Below are 17,657 nucleotides of genomic sequence, written 5' to 3'. Positions count from 1 at the left end.
AGCTATTCAAAGTGCAGGTGTGGGGTTTCAGTGAAATGGTGAAGTTGAAGTGTAACAGAACAGTATACATATCTGTATTCAAGAGGTCTTCTATCAAATACCGCACTAAATACAGTTTCAAACGATGATATTGGTATTTCATTGTAGCAACTTAACATCCACAAAACATACTTTAACGTAGGTTTCTTTCTTTCGTGTAGACAGCCTGTTGTATAGTAAGGAGTGTACTGTGATGATGGAGTGACGACTGCGAGACATTACTTGTACTTTTTCACATTCTAGTGTTACAAAGTCTACGATCTTCCTCATATAGATATCATTTGGCATAAAGAAATACACATCAAGAGGATGGAAATATTTTGTTGTCTCCTGCGGTTACAGTACATACAGCGTAACATTCTTGTACGGAGACCTTCATCCAACACAGTGCGATGTTTACGATCTGGCCAAGAACACGCAGCAGGCTATAGCAGACGGTGGACAGTAGCAGATGTGAGCTGCATTTAGCTGCCGAATAGTTCATGCCACGGTTTTTGGAATTAGCCATTTGGCGAGTTGCATTCTAACCACATTTTCGTTGGGTCCAGAAAATTTGACGTCACGCACTTCCCTTTTCAGAATAAAAGCTGTCACTCCCTTTCGTCAGGACCTGATATCACCAAATCCATCCAACTAACTTTGTGCACGTGCTAGCTGTGACGCGTACACTCAACGTACGCTGCTAGCTGGCGCCCTACTTTACGTACTGTCCCCCCTTTCCCTTTACATTAACATACGTTCTAACTACTTTTCGGCATTTTGCTTTTATCGCGACTGCCCAATTATTATTAATATTATTCGTAATGCTTTATTCACACACGATATCTTGGCAAAAGAATTGATTCAAACGAACTGATAGATTCTGTCTTCCAAAATATCAGAAATGTTTTTGTCACTGGGGCTACTGCGTTGCTTCACAACACGAAGAGGTCACTGACATTAAGGTTTACATGAGAATGTTAGCGATGTTTTTGTATTTTTGCGTTGTTTCTGTTATAATTAACTTGCTCCAGATTCCATTGAACTTTCTGTGACGAAATGAACTGTACAGGTATCGTATTTTCAACAGAGGATACGTTTTGTGTTAGTGATGCAAACAGTTACTTCTTTTGGCCTTTAGTCGTTATTGTTCCGTTTATGAACACCGAGATGTAAAACTTATTTAAATAACTATGAATTCACGTAATTTTTCACACAACGGATGGAAATGAACTTCCGTCTTCCAACATTTCCGTAGGGCGTTTGACACTGCTACACATAGCCAACAGCAAAAGAAGAAATAACTACACGAAGTATCTTCGTAAATATGAGATTGGCTTGTAGAATTACACTTACAGAACGGAGTGTGTTATAGAAGACGGGGAATGTTCCACTGAAACGAATTTGTGTACGGGAGTGCTCCGTGATAGTGTGATAGGACCTACAATGTCCTCTGTGTCTGTACATGATTTGTCAGCAGCTCTACAAGCTTGTTCGTTGCCGTTGCTGCTGTCCTCAGGAAAGTACCGTCGATTGACGATCGCAGTTCTATACGGAAAGACAAGGGCACAATTTCCAGTTGATGTAGATAATGTCTAGAGTATTGGTACAATAAATAGAGTGGACTTGATCCTATCCATTACAATATTTAGGTGTAGTACTAATAAGCCAATGTTCCGAATTCCTTGGTTTGATTATAAAGGACGCGTGTCGACATCCAAAAATCTTTACATTGTGTGCGGCAAGATTATATACCGTGTGACAATTGTTTAACTATATGAAATAAAATCATCATAACACCTGATCGATATGCGTTAGGACGTTCAAACTGCACGGTTTTCCGTGGAGCATGGTAGGAATTAGTATGCGCATGCACGATTTGGCTTAGCGGTGAAGTCCTTTTTTTTCATTTAGATATTTAGATGGATTCGTCAGTAAGCAAAACTGGCACATTTGGAAGAGTGAGAATCCGCATGTGAAGATCGAAAAGTCTCTTCACAGTCAACATGAGACTGTGTGGAGTGCAGTGTCCAGTCATGGAATAATCAGTGCGATATTCCTTAACGGGACGGCGTCAACCGCAAGGTAGGTGAAGATTTTGGAAGATGATTTCATTATTCAAAGTGACCCTTATTTCGACAAGATGTGGTTCGTGCAAGACGGAGTTCAACCTCATGGAAGCAGAATAATGTTTATTGCCCTGCTGTGCACTTTGAGGAGCGAAGTCTGGCTCTGGAATACCCAGAGGCCACTTGCATGGGCCTCGATGCGCCGCCATATTCTCCGGATCTGAACACATACGACTACTTTTTGTGTGGATTTATTAAAGATGAGGTCTACGGAAATAATCCCAAAACAATTGCTGACCGGGAAACAACCATTCACGTGGTCATAGACAGAACCGATGTTCCAACACTTTGGTGGATGATGTAGAATTTCGCTAATCGTCTCCGCAACATAATCGCCAATGTTGGCAGGAATATCGAACATGTCATTACCTAAATCCCAATATGTGCATTGACGTTTAGATGTTGAATAATTTGTGTGAATTCCGTTGTTTGTAACGAAGTTACGTTTTTTTCATGTTGTTCAATAATTGTCACCCTGTAGCATTTCAAAGGTGATTTCGTACACGCATGGTTTTGTGTTAAGAGTGTGGTTTTGAAGGAAAGAGCAATCACTATTATATTTTTACATCAGTGCAGATAGATTATTCCGCACAGATAATCGTGAGAACATTGCCAATACGGCTAGTTAGGTATGGCGCAACTAGGTATGTTCAAGTGAGCACTCTGCATAATCGCCTACAACATACGAGAGAACTTTATGGGGGTAAAACTATGTTCAAAATCAAATAATATATCTTTTCGAAGAAAAGAACAGTTTCTGCACATTCCTACTAAAAGAGCCTATAATTTTAATTTTTAAAATGGGTGCTCAAGTGCACTGTACCTTTTATCACATGAAGACCAAATAGTAAACCGTTAATGTTCGACGGGGAGGCAAATAATATAAACAACTTTATTCATCGCAGTTACCTAGTGTGTATACGGTGACAAATTTACAACTGAGTCGTTTAAGAAAGGTTGAGCTGGTTAATCACTGCTTGCATATTTTGCAGAAAATTCTGTCAAAAATGCTGACGTGTCAATTTACGTACTGCTCTTTTCCAGTACTGTAAAGTTTGAAACGTATTTTGTTTCATGACGTAAAAAATAACCACAAAGACTAACCACTTTGTGAAGTTTGTATGTTACTAGATATATAACTATTAAAAATACAGAAACATAGCTTCCTTGTTAATAGGCTTGTTCAGGTATCTTGATTGTTATATGAAACAATACGAACTAGTAATTAAGGATACTATCGAACTTTTCGCACAGTATTAGCGCCTCGCACGTTAAAACCGATACGTACTGCTGATATACGTATAGACTAGACAGATTCAGTTAAGTTCTGAGTATTATACAGCTCTTCCTGAATGGAACTCAGAAAAACTTTTCTCATCCAATAATTGTGCCATTCATTTTCTCCGCAAGTCCGCGCTTCATATATGAACGCAAGCAGAATGTATAACTTGAATGTGTCATTTTAAACAAAGCACATTTGCTGAATGACAACTTTGTACGTAGTGGAAATGAAATGCAATCTGCTAACATCACTATAAAACGAATAGAAGATTGAAGAAGCTAAATTTCGCTATGTATTACGACAAAAGGACTGTGGAACAAAAATTGAATTTTAGTCTGAGGACTATAACACAACAGATTTTTGAAACAGTAGGTTGTGCGTTCGATTGTTAGTACAGATGCATTTCCTGGTAATATTCATGCTGTTCTGGCCAAGCCATCAAATAATTTAAATTCATAATTCCAAAAACTTCTTATCTGCTTATTCGTACATCGCACATTTCTGAACAGGGATTTCAAATGAGTGTATCTGAAAGTTTTTAGGACGTTACCTCATTATCTTAAACCATCATTGACTTTGTTTTGATGGTTCATGTCTTATCATCAGATTGAAGGATTTCCTCGTAATTTGTTGGACGCTACAGCGTGATAATGTTCTAAAAATAGGTTTCTCTTCCTACACTTTTTCAATAGCTGTGTATGTTCAAAAAGAATTAGGTACATTAAAATAGTTTTGAGTGCTTTTACACAGCCTTTTGGCGTCATTTGGTATTCCATTGACAGTTTGCCCCATAGCATCACTTGTTTCTCAGCATTATTTTTCATTTTCTGCCATGGAAGCAAACTACTACATATAGTTAAAATTTTGGCATATCGCAGAAGGAAAACGGTGTAGCTCCAGTAAGGAAACTATATTGGTCATGTGCATGCTGGAATTCTGTCTACACTGTATACACCCAAAGCGTGTTAGAGATGTGAACATAACAATTACTTGTCATAGCTTAAAAGTTGCGATTCTTCGATATGTAGATACTACAGCGTGAATCCGTACTGAAATAAAATCTTCCGTTCAGTTTAGTATACGAAAAGAGTTGCTGGTAGCGTTTTTAATGAGAAGAAGCTGACGTTCTTTCAAATTTTGCTACTATGAGACCGAGCTTAAAAGATGGCGTATCTGTAGAAGAAGATGTAACAAGAAGGATTACAACAAATGTGACATTAGGTCAACAACTACATCAGGATACTGTGTCTTCACTTACTGCTGATAAATTATGATGAGCACACACGTGATAAACATTTTGGAAATATGCAGACAAGCATAAATCTGAAAACTGTCAGAAGGGACATTATTTACAATTAGCCATAGTGTCAGCTAGTAGACAAGTAAAACCACCCGCAAAATTCGTAACAACAGTCAATAAAAGGAAACAAATATATTTGATTACTTTTAGAATGTACTTAAGACTTTTACAATTCGATAGTGTCTGGAGTATTGACGCTCTAATCAAAGACGAAGGTAAGGCATGATTGTGGTAATTTTAGTAACATCTAATCTAATTATAACGCATATTAGAAGGAGGAGTTAACAAATAAAGACTCTGCCCCATGCAAGGAAAATATCGATCAAACTTTGGAACTATTTGCATTATTACGTATACTCTGATACTGCTCGCATAATTTCGCTACAAATGTATATTTGCTATAAATTTTATATAACTAAACCGAGAACATATTTTTTTACATTTTAGGACTATTATAAAGATTTTTTTAATTCCACACATTATATTTTACGATCACCATTTCTTTTAATATCAACAACAAAAAGAAAAAAAGAAAGGACAGAATATTGCTAGTTAAAAATCTGAAATTCTTAGATAAAATTGCGTAAGTAAGGTAACAGTTAGGAGAACTCATGCAGGCAACTAATTATTTCATGAGGCTATTTTTTTTAATGTTAAAATTTGATCACATAGGTTCCTGTATAATATAGTCTTCCTGAGGAACTGCATTGTCTCACAATGTTTATCAGCTATTAGTGTCATATTAAATAATTAGTATACCAATTATTAAAATCATTGTCTGTAATAGATTTGGTAACATTCTATGTGCCGTATTTATTATTGCTATTATCGTTGTCATTTAAAGACAGCACCTTAGTAAATATCAAAGTGTCGATCACTGTTTGTCGAAATTGGTTATATGACGCTATGTAGGAAAAAACTATATACACATGCAGTATTTAACCACTGAGCACAAACTGAATAAGATCTTATCGAAGTGACCAATTTTCACATAAGTATACAAATTTCTCATACTAAGAAAATTGCCTGTGATAGTACATAAATGTATTTTAATTGTAGTATTTCTGAAAACTGCTATATGAGATAGAAAGATGTTGTAGTTTTCTCGACATTTCCGAAAGTATGTGCTGCATTGATTAAATGAATGGTTATTGAGTATTTTTATCTCAATAATTATGTTAAACACTTTGTTAAGATATCGAGAGTTTTCACCAGTTACATATTGTTACACCTTTAGGCTCAAATCAGCAGTGTTATTAAAGGTTTGAATATCGAGATTGTATATGTGGTAGAGTGCAGGTAATATCTAGCTTCACTCCGTGGTTCGATATTATGTTCTTTCAAAGATTGTCAAACTTTAATTGTCTATGAATACTGCTACGATTATTTATTCTATCTTTTTTGTATATGTTCTGTTTTGTATTCCAAATCTATCTTCGAGCATCTGAAGATTAAATTAATATTGGCGGTAAAACTTGTTCTTATACTACTTAATTCAGCTTCTATGCTTTTAGCAGTATTACAGGATAGCTCTCGTCCAATATTTGCTAAATATACTTGCTTTCTTAAGCTTGTAAGCATCGGTCATAAATGGGTCAGCTCTTAAGAAGCATTATAGTCACATAAATTAGCAGTCTTAGTAATGGACTTTTCTAAATAATAAATAATACCAGTAAATAAATAAACGTCTCTATGCGACAGGGACTGTTTCATTATTATTATAAATTAAAACTTGTTATAATGGCTGACTTTCCAATAGAATCAAGGTAAAACATTTCAAAATGTTTTTCCCGGTAAGTCATTACGTTTCTTAAATTAAGAGAGGAAAATAGTAGGACTCGGAAAAGAGAAATTTGATTTTTAAATCACATTGTTCAGTTTGCATCATTTCCTATGTTGTCTTTACATGATAACAACTTTTCTTGTATTTTCATATGTGTTTCGTCTTCTTCACTGATGTAGAGAACACAGGGTGTTCAGTAACAATGTTCGGTAAGTGTGACTGGTATTCTCCATTCTGGATAAATGCGCAAGTTACTAACCAGTTTTTCGTCTGATGGAGAACAGCCGCTAGTATAAAATGACCTGCCACAATCCTTTTAAGTAGGGCAGTCTGTTTCCAGGACAATTAATGACCTTTTTATATTGCTTCCCAAAGCATTCCATCTTTAACGTCTGTACTTGCGCTTCAAAGCGAAACCAAACTATCGAAGTGTATTTTGCAAACGGAAAACTAGATCTCTTTGTCACCTCTACAGGTAGGGAATTGTTTCATGCACCGCTAGAATGTTCGAAATATTTATCTTGCTACGTAAAATCGAGATGTGTATATCTGGACTTATTACGTTTTTAGAAATGTTCGAAAAATAAAATGATGCAATAGCTGGTTGTGACTGGTATGTTAGAAGAAATTATGAAAAAAAATAGTTTATGCTCTCGAGATGCTGTTTCTACTCATGGGCCATTTCCGAGATAGTCCTCCTTCAATGTGCAGCTGGTATATAATTTCCGTAAGAGTCTCAAATCTAATTGTGAAATCATTTAAAACATGAATATTTTTACTAAATTATAATACTGACGTCTTAATTTTTCATATTGTCTCTCTTGAAGCAAACACTGATTTTTCTTGTGAATAAAGGCGGCTGGCAAACCAAAAAGGATTGCATATCGGACAATTATTCAAATACATTGATTCTGTAAGTAATGCATATGCAGATACATCAGAGGGTCCAAACAACGTGAATGCTACTTAGAGCAACAATATGTTTAATAATGAAACACAGTATTCCATCGCTATGTTCTCCACCAGCGGGGAAGAATTGTTTCGAAAGTTGCGTATTTCTACCCACCATTCTAGAATGATACCTATTTCTCAGACAACTGTTCAAGTGCTAAAGCTGCATTCTCTGAAACAATTGACCCCTACCTTGTCAATAATACAACAAGTAACTGGAGGGAATGTTTCATCATAATAAAGCTCTGTAGATTCCAAGCGCCGCTCCAAATCATCATTAACGAAGAACACAACAGCAGAAGGTTGCTATCTTAGAAGTTTTAGCAAAAAGCCTTATAACCGCCAGGGCTCTGTTTCTTCATCTAGTCCCGTGCTCTAATTTTTTTCTTTGAATACATTGTTAAGAAGTATGATTGTCTCGAAACACATGACAAAGAATTTTTTTTACCAGGAGACTGCACACGACGAGTAATTTGTATTAATTGAGAAACTAAATCTAGTTTCCTCTCACCACTTTACGTCGTTATGTAGTACAGTTAATGTATATGCGTTTAATGGTGCACGACCATATAAGAAGAACTTGCACCCCACTAAATTATTTCTCTCTGTTGTGAAAGAGGGCATAACCAGGGGGCATAGAAATCACCGTGGAATGCATCAAATTTTTAGACTGCAGGCATAATATAAAAATTTGACTGACGATGTTTTGCTTATCAAGCGCGTAAACGGCTACGTCCTAAAGTTACGTTTGGCAAAGAAACACCTAGAGAACTTGGCGTAAGATTCTTTTAACGGACGCTGACATTTCGCGTATAATGTAATGAGATTTTAAAACAAAAATGCACATGTTAAATAAAGAACATTCCTACATAGTGATTGCTCCATAGTGTTTTCAAAAAACTAGTGGACGACCGTAACTTGCTAAGACCGTATTTCTGTCCAGTGTGATCCAAACCACTGTCGGGTGGAAACAGATCACAGCGGAATTTGAAATTATCAGGGGTTACCAGCAGAATAACTACGATGTACTGAAGCAGCATGGAGTTTCTGTTCTGACGACAGCTGCAGCTGAAGATGACGACTAGTATATTCGGTGAACCGTTGCCTGAAGACGACGCTGATGATCGACATGTAACCAGAAACAATCTCATTTCTGAAACAAAAACAGATTTAAAGATTCTCCGAAGTTTTGATTGATATTAGCAACGCTGTTATGTGTTGCTATCTTGTTACCATCGGAATTCCGTCGCAAATCGTCCATCAGGAGGTGCAGAATTTTATCCCAAAAAATGTCACTGAGGATGCTTTCTCGAGATACCCATCTAACAATATCTGTGTCCTGTTAGAACGTTACGACTGATTTAGCAGCTTCTGGCACTAACCGCGTCTGAGGGTCTCTGTAGTACTATATCGGCGCTAAATGTACATCAACATCTGTACTCAGCAAGCCATCGTTTTGTGTTTGTAAGAGGGTGCATCGTTAACCTCTCACATTTTCTATCTTTCCTGTCCCACTTGTGAACGGTGTTCTCTAAGAAAGGTTGTTAGTAGACCACTGTGTGAGCTCTAGTCTCTCTATCTTCATCTCCACAGCATTTGCGCCTGGTATACGTTAGAGAAAGCAATATACCTGGCGACTATTCTAGTAACGTACGCAGTCGGATGAGCATCTGCGTGATCATCTCGCGCTTGCTGAACGCACCTGCGACGATACGCGTTGCTCTTTTTTGGATATTTATTTTCTCTATCAGTCCTATCTGATTAGGGTCTCACACTGATGAACGATACTGAGGTTGCTATGGAAACAGAGTTTTGCGAGCCACTTAATTTGCGAGTGGACTACACGTCCTGGGGAATATTTCAGCGAATGTAAGTCTGTCATCTGCTGTTGCCACGATTAATTTTCAGCGTTAGTTCCACATTTTTTTGCGAGCCACTTAATTTGCGAGTGGACTACACGTCCTGGGGAATATTCCAGCGAATGTAAGTCTGTCATCTGCTGTTGCCACGATTAATTTTCAGCGTTCGTTCCACTTTAAATGACTCCATATGCATACTCTCAGGTATTTACTGGATATGATTTTTCACATCATATTTCGACTGTAGTGTAGTCGTACAACTGAAATTTCCGCCTAAGTTGGGCAACATGTCACGATTGTTAATACTGATGGTCAACCACCAAGCGTCGACCTCTCCCGGTCTCGCTGTATTTTGGTTCAGTTCTCAAGCGTGCGACTTCTCTATACACAACAGTATCAACTACGAACAGCCTCAAGGACATTCCTATGTTACTGCTTAGGTCATTCATACAGGTTGAGTCTTACAAGGCGTAACGCCTATTCTACTTCCTGAAATGTTCGCGATATCGAAATGATTTTTTTGGTAAAAAGACTGTTTGCAGAGGGTCACGTAAATTGGTTGCATGTTTAACATTCACTAGTCCTGCATCAACCGACATACTGAAGGAAATAGTATAAAGGAGCACTATATAATTATAAATGGTGTTGGAAAGCTCTTGCAAAGAGGAATATCGAGATTAAAATCTTGTTAATGTTGATCAAGAAACGTTTTCGCTAAAGTGTGCGAGAACATTGCAAAACTTGTAAGACGTAGATGCTAGAGTACGGTACTTGTATGTAAACAGCGTCAAGCGGCGGTTTTGTCCCTGAGCTCCGTGGCTGTACGCAGCAAGGCGATATGCCTACGTTCCCTACGATTGTCTCGAAGTATTTGCTTCGAAAAATTTTAGCAAATAGTTCTATGCACTCATGTTCGAACAAACAGCTATTGTGGAATGATGTAAATAGTCGAAAGGTTTGAGGCAAGGATGAAATCTGGTATGTGATCCACAATTCGCAATATTTACACGGCAAGCGCAGGTTCCGCCCACTTTGGTTTTGAAACCTAGAACATTCCTAGGAAGCTTTAGACAAAAATTTCAACTTCATCATCAGCAAGTCATTTCAAGACCTTTCCAATGCCACTAAAAGAGTAATACTTGCTTCATGGTGTTCATTGATGCAGTGAGTAAGAGTATCTGTCGTAAATCAATTGCCCCCTGCATCCTTTTAGCTTGTTATAGATCTCGTTCCGATATCTCTAACTGTTTACGAATAGTGTTAGTCCTGCGCGACTGCGAGGAGTATTGGTCCTAAAACACAGCCTTGGGGTACGTAGAAAGTTACTTTTACATGTGAACATTCCTCGTCGTTAATAAAAAATAATGAAAATGTGCCAGTTTTCCCGAAATTCCATAGGAAAACAAAGTGAAATTTTCAAAACATATTTCGTGAAGATAAAAAACTTAGTGTTAACTGCATACATTCGTATTAGTTCTTTTTTAATGACAGTGTGAAAATCACGCATGAATCAGCGTGTTGGGGCAATGACGAAGAGCAGCGCCTGCCCATCGCGACCTCCCGCAAAACACGCCGCAGCCTTCGGCACCGATACGGCAGCGGTCGGCGACAGCGCGCCGACGGCCCCGCTACGGGGGTCTCCGGTTTGCTGGTTCGCGCCTCTCGCGCGGGCTTGCGACTCGCCGCTAATTGATTCTGTCACTCCGCCTTAATTAACCCACCTCTATGGCCGCCGGCCGCTTTGTAATTGTATGACGCGAACTAGGCATGCAGACCTACTAGTTAGCCTCGCCGAGCGCCCTGCTCTAGTTAGCTTAGGACGCCGTTCTTACCTTTCTGTAGACGCGCCGATGATATCCTGTCCGTATGTTTCAAGCTGCTCGCCGTATGTAGCAACCAAACTACACTTCGAAGAAATTCTTGTTTCACATACACTTCACACACGCGACGTTTGATTTACTTGATTTACACGAGCCGAAGAGAACACATGTCACACTCAGATGATTGCTTTCGCTTCACACTTAACTCTTCTTTTTTCCTAAGTGGTAACGAAAAGAGATTTTCCTTTCGCACTGTCAGCACTAGTGACGTGTTTTAGCAGTAAACACAAGAAACTCTACGATCACGCAGTCTCGTCTACAGACCACGTGGATAACGTTTAGCGCAGTGACAACGTGTGCCTGACTATAGTATACCGTTTAGTACAATAGCGTTAATTTCGACTTTCGTTCAAGAACGACGTTTCGAACTTTTTTCATCAAAAACTACAGTCCATAACACATCAGAGCACGTGATTTATGCGTACTGTAACTACTGTAAATTGCTTCAGAAAATCTGAGCAGGGAAAAAAATCGTGTACAAGTGACCTTTCACATTCCAGTGTAACGTCGTTGCCACTCAGTTTTGCCAATTCTGTTCAAAATTTTGCGAAAATCACTCGTGCCGTTGTGCGGGAGCGCCGCTTGCGCCGTGCCATGCCGTTCTTCTCCTGTCCGCTAGTGCTCGGTTGGAACGTCGGTCCTCTCGAACGAACGCGAGAAGCGCGGAGCGTGCCTCGCGGGGAAACACTTTCGCGACGTGACCTCGCCACTAGAGCAACATCGACTGTCGCCTCTTTGCCCAGGCCACCGAGCCGGACTGCTCAAAGAGCTCCGCCGGGCAGAGACTGTGACGCAGCATCCCTTTCTGCTACAGACGGCTTTGACCGCTCCCTCGCTCCCGCGCCCGCCTGGTATATCTGTCGCGCCGATACTCTTTGCCAGTCGATGGCGGCGCCGGTATGAGAGCGGCGTGGAAGTCTCTTCCAGCGCACAGAGCGCAGCACCGTAGCGCCGCCGCGCTGCCTCTTTGCGCACGCGTACTGGGTCTCGGATTGCGGACGGAAACAGAGGAACGACTTACACTGTAACCGTCAGTGTTGCCAACTGAAGTACAGGCAATAAATTGGAACGTTACTTGCATTATTAATTAATCAATTAGTACTTAGTTCCATGGAGCACTCAAGTCCTTTAACAACTTTATTTACGGAAAATGTAAATTATACCTGCTCTAGAATGAAATGCATCTACGTGTTTCCACATGTTCGTTGCTTAGAGATTGACAGTGTGTTGTTCGTTCGAAATTTCAAACGAGATTACAAACTTGATGCATTGATCAGATGTTGAGTATCAGAAATAAGTTCTGCCTCAAATATTATCGTTACTGATCCTTTTCTTCTCATTTAACATTCTATCCTCAGGGCAATACTCAACGGTATTTGCTACATTGTACGTCCATGAAATTGAAGTAAAGGACAAAAGCATTGGTTAGCGGTAAAATATGGTTAATTCTGTATAAGGCATTGGGTGCTACGACAATGTACAGTGTTGGTTCCTCTCCAGGTTCACATTTCGCCACAAAATATGAGTTTAGAGATATTTCTGCAAATATTGAATCTTTTTTGCATCAATCAATTACGTTTGTTTATTAATACTTGCTCATGAGTTTGTCGGTACTTCTAAGGACAATAATAGCATTTTGTGAGCGGATAACACATTCGATTATTTTCAGATCGTCGACAACATTTTTGAAAACAGGTGTAGGCTGTACTAGAGAAATTATTAAAACGATATGAATGACAAAGCAAAAATATAATTTAGTAGGTTGTATAAGTGAAAAATTTGACAGTGAGGTTTTGTGCGTAGAACACCAAGACGTTACAGACTTTTTTACATTTCGAAATGTTGATAACTGTTTATGATGATTACTCAGTCCATGTAAGACTCTAAAGTACGGCCTATAATGGGCAATAAAGTAACAAAATTGGCGCAAGCCGAAGAAAATACTAATTATTATAGTAGGGCTTACCGATTTGTTAGCGGAACAGTCGAAGATGAACAATATTTTTCAAGTAAGCTTCGTACCTTACAACATGAAGGAGGTAGAGCGTTTTATTTTACTGTAGAGGCAAGTATCACATGATCACTTTCAGTACTGATCTCCAGTCGATATAGTGCATCGCCTGCGAAGTGAAAACTCTATACTATTTGAGCAGCGATCCGAGCAACTGAAATTATGCCAAATGTAGCCATCTTACTCTTCTTTCCACCAATTCGTTGAAGTAAAATTTTCTGCCTCTCATTCGCGTTGTCAATTGTACTCTACTATACTCAACATACTCAGTAGTTTCATAATTTTACGACCAACATCGTATTTGGAAAGCTTTGAGTATTTAGTTTGAGACCGTTTTCGAGTTACCCGCTCCAAAAGATCGTGTGAAGCAAATTCTCTCTGGTAAATAAGATGAATTATGAGATGCAGTTGTTCATGAGAAGTAAACATTTAAAAATGGCTCTTGTTTGTATTTTTATGTTTTTGTTCTCAGAGTTAACTCTGTTCTGTAAATCAATCATCAGCAACACATTTCACGACTGTTGTTGTCAGAGTTAACTCTGTGCTATAAATCAATCATCAGCAACACATTTCACGACTTTTGTTCATATTTATTCTCATGTTGTTTCTTTTTCTTACATATCTCTCCATCTGATGAGGCATTTTTCATTTGTGATTAAGAAACGACATTATTTGCTATGCAAATTATTTTGAAGTACGATCCATTAGCTTTTATTCAATAATTTCTTCGAGCTATATTCAATATAGAAGTAGAACTATATTGACAGTAAGTACTTTTAGTGAAATAACTTCGGGTATTTTGTAAAGCAGTGCCTCCTGACTAATGCTAGAGAAATCGACTTGTAATATGATATGCTTTTTGTTGTACGTATCGTGTATTTGACCAATGGATGCAGTTCGTCTGAATATTTTTCTTCAGCAAATCTATATCTGCTATAGTGAACCACTATCTTAATATTTTATGTGAGAACTTAAGAACGGAGTTTTTTATTATACATTAGTGCAGCGTGTTTACAATGATAAAGCGTGGGCCTTCAGCTTAAGATTTTGAACGATTAGTTTAATGCTGAAGTGAACTCTTATTTTGAGTTATACAAACCAACTATAGAGAACAGTAACGAAACAGTTATTTTTACTAATATAAATATCATCTTACGTATAACAAAAAATAGACTGCTTGAGAATCACTGGTCATTGCTTCTCTTCTTCTTTCACTTTAAATTATAGGCTCTCATTTTATATCGAGACATTTAGGGACAATAATTAGGATAAAGAAAATTATGTTGACAAACAAGTATCTACTATGGTAGAGGGGCGACCTTGCACAGCCCATTATACAATCTACATGTTTGTGTCCGAAACGAAATTAACCACTTCGTGGACACTGAGGTGTCTAGAAATAATTCAATTAATTAGAACACTCTAAATAATCGATATTTTATTAATTGGGGCAAAAAGTATCTTCTCTCCCCAGAGTCGGCTGTAGCTATGAAATTGCACACCTGCACTTGCACTTCAGAAAGAAATAAATAAATTAATTGACTTCAGATCACTGAGTGACGAAGGATACAAGTTTAGAATGACTGTATTGTGGTTTCACTACAGACACTTCTGACGGAGTTCAAATGGTTCAAATGGCTCTGAGCACTATGGTACTCAACATCTTAGGTCATAAGTCCCCTAGAACTTAGAACTACGTAAACCTAACTAACCTAAGGACATCAGACACACCCATGCCCGAAGCAGGATTCGAACCTGCGACCGTAGCAGCCCCGCGGTTCCGGACTGCAGCGTCAGAACCGCACTGCCACTGCGGCCGGCTCTGACGGAGTTCTGTTAGCGTTAGCGAATAGGCACGGTTCACAGCAGACGGAAGTCTCTTCACTTCCCAAGGGTTGACAAGGGGATTGTCACACCTAGGAGGCAGCACAACGGCGTTATTCCGACAGGAAAATCTTCGAAGTAAGCAGGACGCGACCTCGAACAGAACTGTCTTCCTGGCCTTTGGCGAAGTTATTTCACGGTACAGGCGCAGCGGTGGCGCCTCGGAACTGAAGGAGGCACAACTTCTTCCTAGCATCTCATCAACGCCTCGTGATACCGCTCTGCTGTACAGTATCTCTGCTGAGGTCGATACTTATTGCCCGCTCTCGATACTCGACAACACCGCAGGATCCATTAAACTGAATGTATTGTTACTAACAGCAAAGAGCATAACCGTTACTGTTCCTGTCATCTTCGTGCAGATCGGCTACCAGATGTAGTACACAAACGATGAATGAATGTTTTTGGTGCTGGGTACATCCGATTACGAAGTTCCGAACATCTTCTCTAAAATGAACGTGGCTCGTATCTAAATGTCCGGCTCTACGAAGATAAGCCAGAACTGCAGCTGCTCCTGCGTCTGCTGCAAGCTGCCCTAAAAGGAACTATTCCATAGGAATGTCTTTCGTCGCCTGGTGCAACAACTTTCGGAAACCGGATATCTTCGTCCAAAACTAATGGACCGAGGTCGTCCAAGGACTAGCCATACTCAAAAAACAGAGGACATGACTCTTGAATCCGTTCACCAATTACCTTTCAAGGCAAGTTCCAGATATCTCAGAGACTGGTGGTAGAAGTATTGCAGCATGAAGAACTGCATTCTTATCATCATGCGTTAACGCAAAACGAGCAACCAGAAGATCACGAATGACGTATTGTGAGTGTTTTATGCATCAAGTGGAATATAGCCAATATTTTATAAATAATGTGATGTGGACTGACGAATCTAGCTTCACTCGTCAAGTTGTTTTTGGCCTACACAACAGCCATTATTGGTCGGAACACAGCTCACATGTCACCTGTGAACGTGTTTTCAGGCACACTCTGATATATATGTGTGGGCTGGAACAGTGGAAGGAGTACTTTTGGGACCCTAATTATTGCTAGGTAGCTGACTGTGCCACTGTTTCTTTGCAATACTACGTTAGAAAACGTTCCACTTAGTACACGTCGACCACTATGATTTGCAATGAATGTGCATAATTATTTAAATGAAACATTTCCAGGGAAGCGGCTTGGTTGTGGAGGTACAATGTTCTCGCATCCGCGTTCTCCGGTCCTTAATCCAGTGCCGGCCGCGGCGGTCTCGCGGTTCTAGGCGCACCGTCCGGAACCGCGTGACTGCTACGGTCACAGGTTCGTATCCTGCCTCGGGCATGGATTTGTGTGATGTCCTTAGGTTAGTTAGGTTTAAGAAGTTCTAAGTTCTAGGGGACTGATGACCATAGCTGTTAAGTCCCATAGTGCTCAGAGCCATTTGAACCATTTGACACTTAATCCACTATATTTGTATTTGTGGGGACGCTTAAGGAACAAGTTTATAGTACTCCATCCATGGACGTACATGACCTAATAGCTCGCTTGCATTCCACTTCAATGGTGGATGCAGCTATGTTGCATAGGTTCCAGAAAAGTACGATCCAGCTGGTAGAGAAGTGTTGGTACATGCATGATATTTATTTTGAACATCTCCTCTAAAGTGATCATGAGCCTGAATGTCAAACAAACAGTATGGGACTATTGTCCAAAGCATAATGTGGAATCTAGTGTAGCCTACCTATGTTTCTTGTACCTCACTGAATACTGTTATGTTTTACGGACGTTGTGTCATAGACAATACTAAGTTCTCGTTTAGGTATGTAAGAAGTTCATGTTTAAACAAAGGTATCAGAAACCAATACTTAAAAACCGCATTGTGGATCTGTAAATTGGATTAAATTTGGCACTTTAACTGAAGAACGAGTTTTGTGCGAACATCAGCTGGTCTGCATATGTGTTCACCACGGCGTTGCCTCGTCTCACTGAGCTAATGGGACAGCTCCAGCACACCACATAGTTCATGCTACCTGTTCTTGGCATAAGTGCACGCAGTTACAACGTTGTAGAACATCGTTCATTAAATTGCATTTCTATTAAACCTATCAGTGGGACTAGGTTTTGCTAGATACACATTGTCTGGAATTGTGATGAGGAATATCATGCCGACCGCAAAGCGGGGCATTGTTTCTCCCCCCCGTATATTTAGATCTGAGTGAAATCTGAACGAAAAATATGAGGAAAAGGACGTCCGCTACTGTCTACAACATGTAAATACAGCTCCATAGTGCTGCGTGTGTGAAAGGGACCACATGAAATCGTATGCACAATGATAAACTGTTAAAAACGTAGAGGAAATTGTGCACTAAGACTTTGTTTCTAGAATTATCCAAATAATTGTAATGTAGGAAAAATTAAGAAAATATTTCATCATATGTCTGATACATAGCTATAGTAAGAATCAAAGTAAATAATGTGCGCCACTGAAGACGCTTCAAATATGAGAGAAACGAAATCGTGTGACTGCAAAATAGTGGAGGAACATACGTCTTAAGAATACAACAATATGTTTTTAAGTTTTGCT

This window comes from Schistocerca gregaria, chromosome 2 (assembly GCF_023897955.1).
Source record: "Schistocerca gregaria isolate iqSchGreg1 chromosome 2, iqSchGreg1.2, whole genome shotgun sequence".
In the NCBI taxonomy this organism is placed as follows: Eukaryota; Metazoa; Arthropoda; class Insecta; order Orthoptera; family Acrididae; genus Schistocerca; species Schistocerca gregaria.
The sequence above is the reverse complement of the archived record's forward strand: the minus strand, read 5'-3'. Positions refer to the sequence as shown.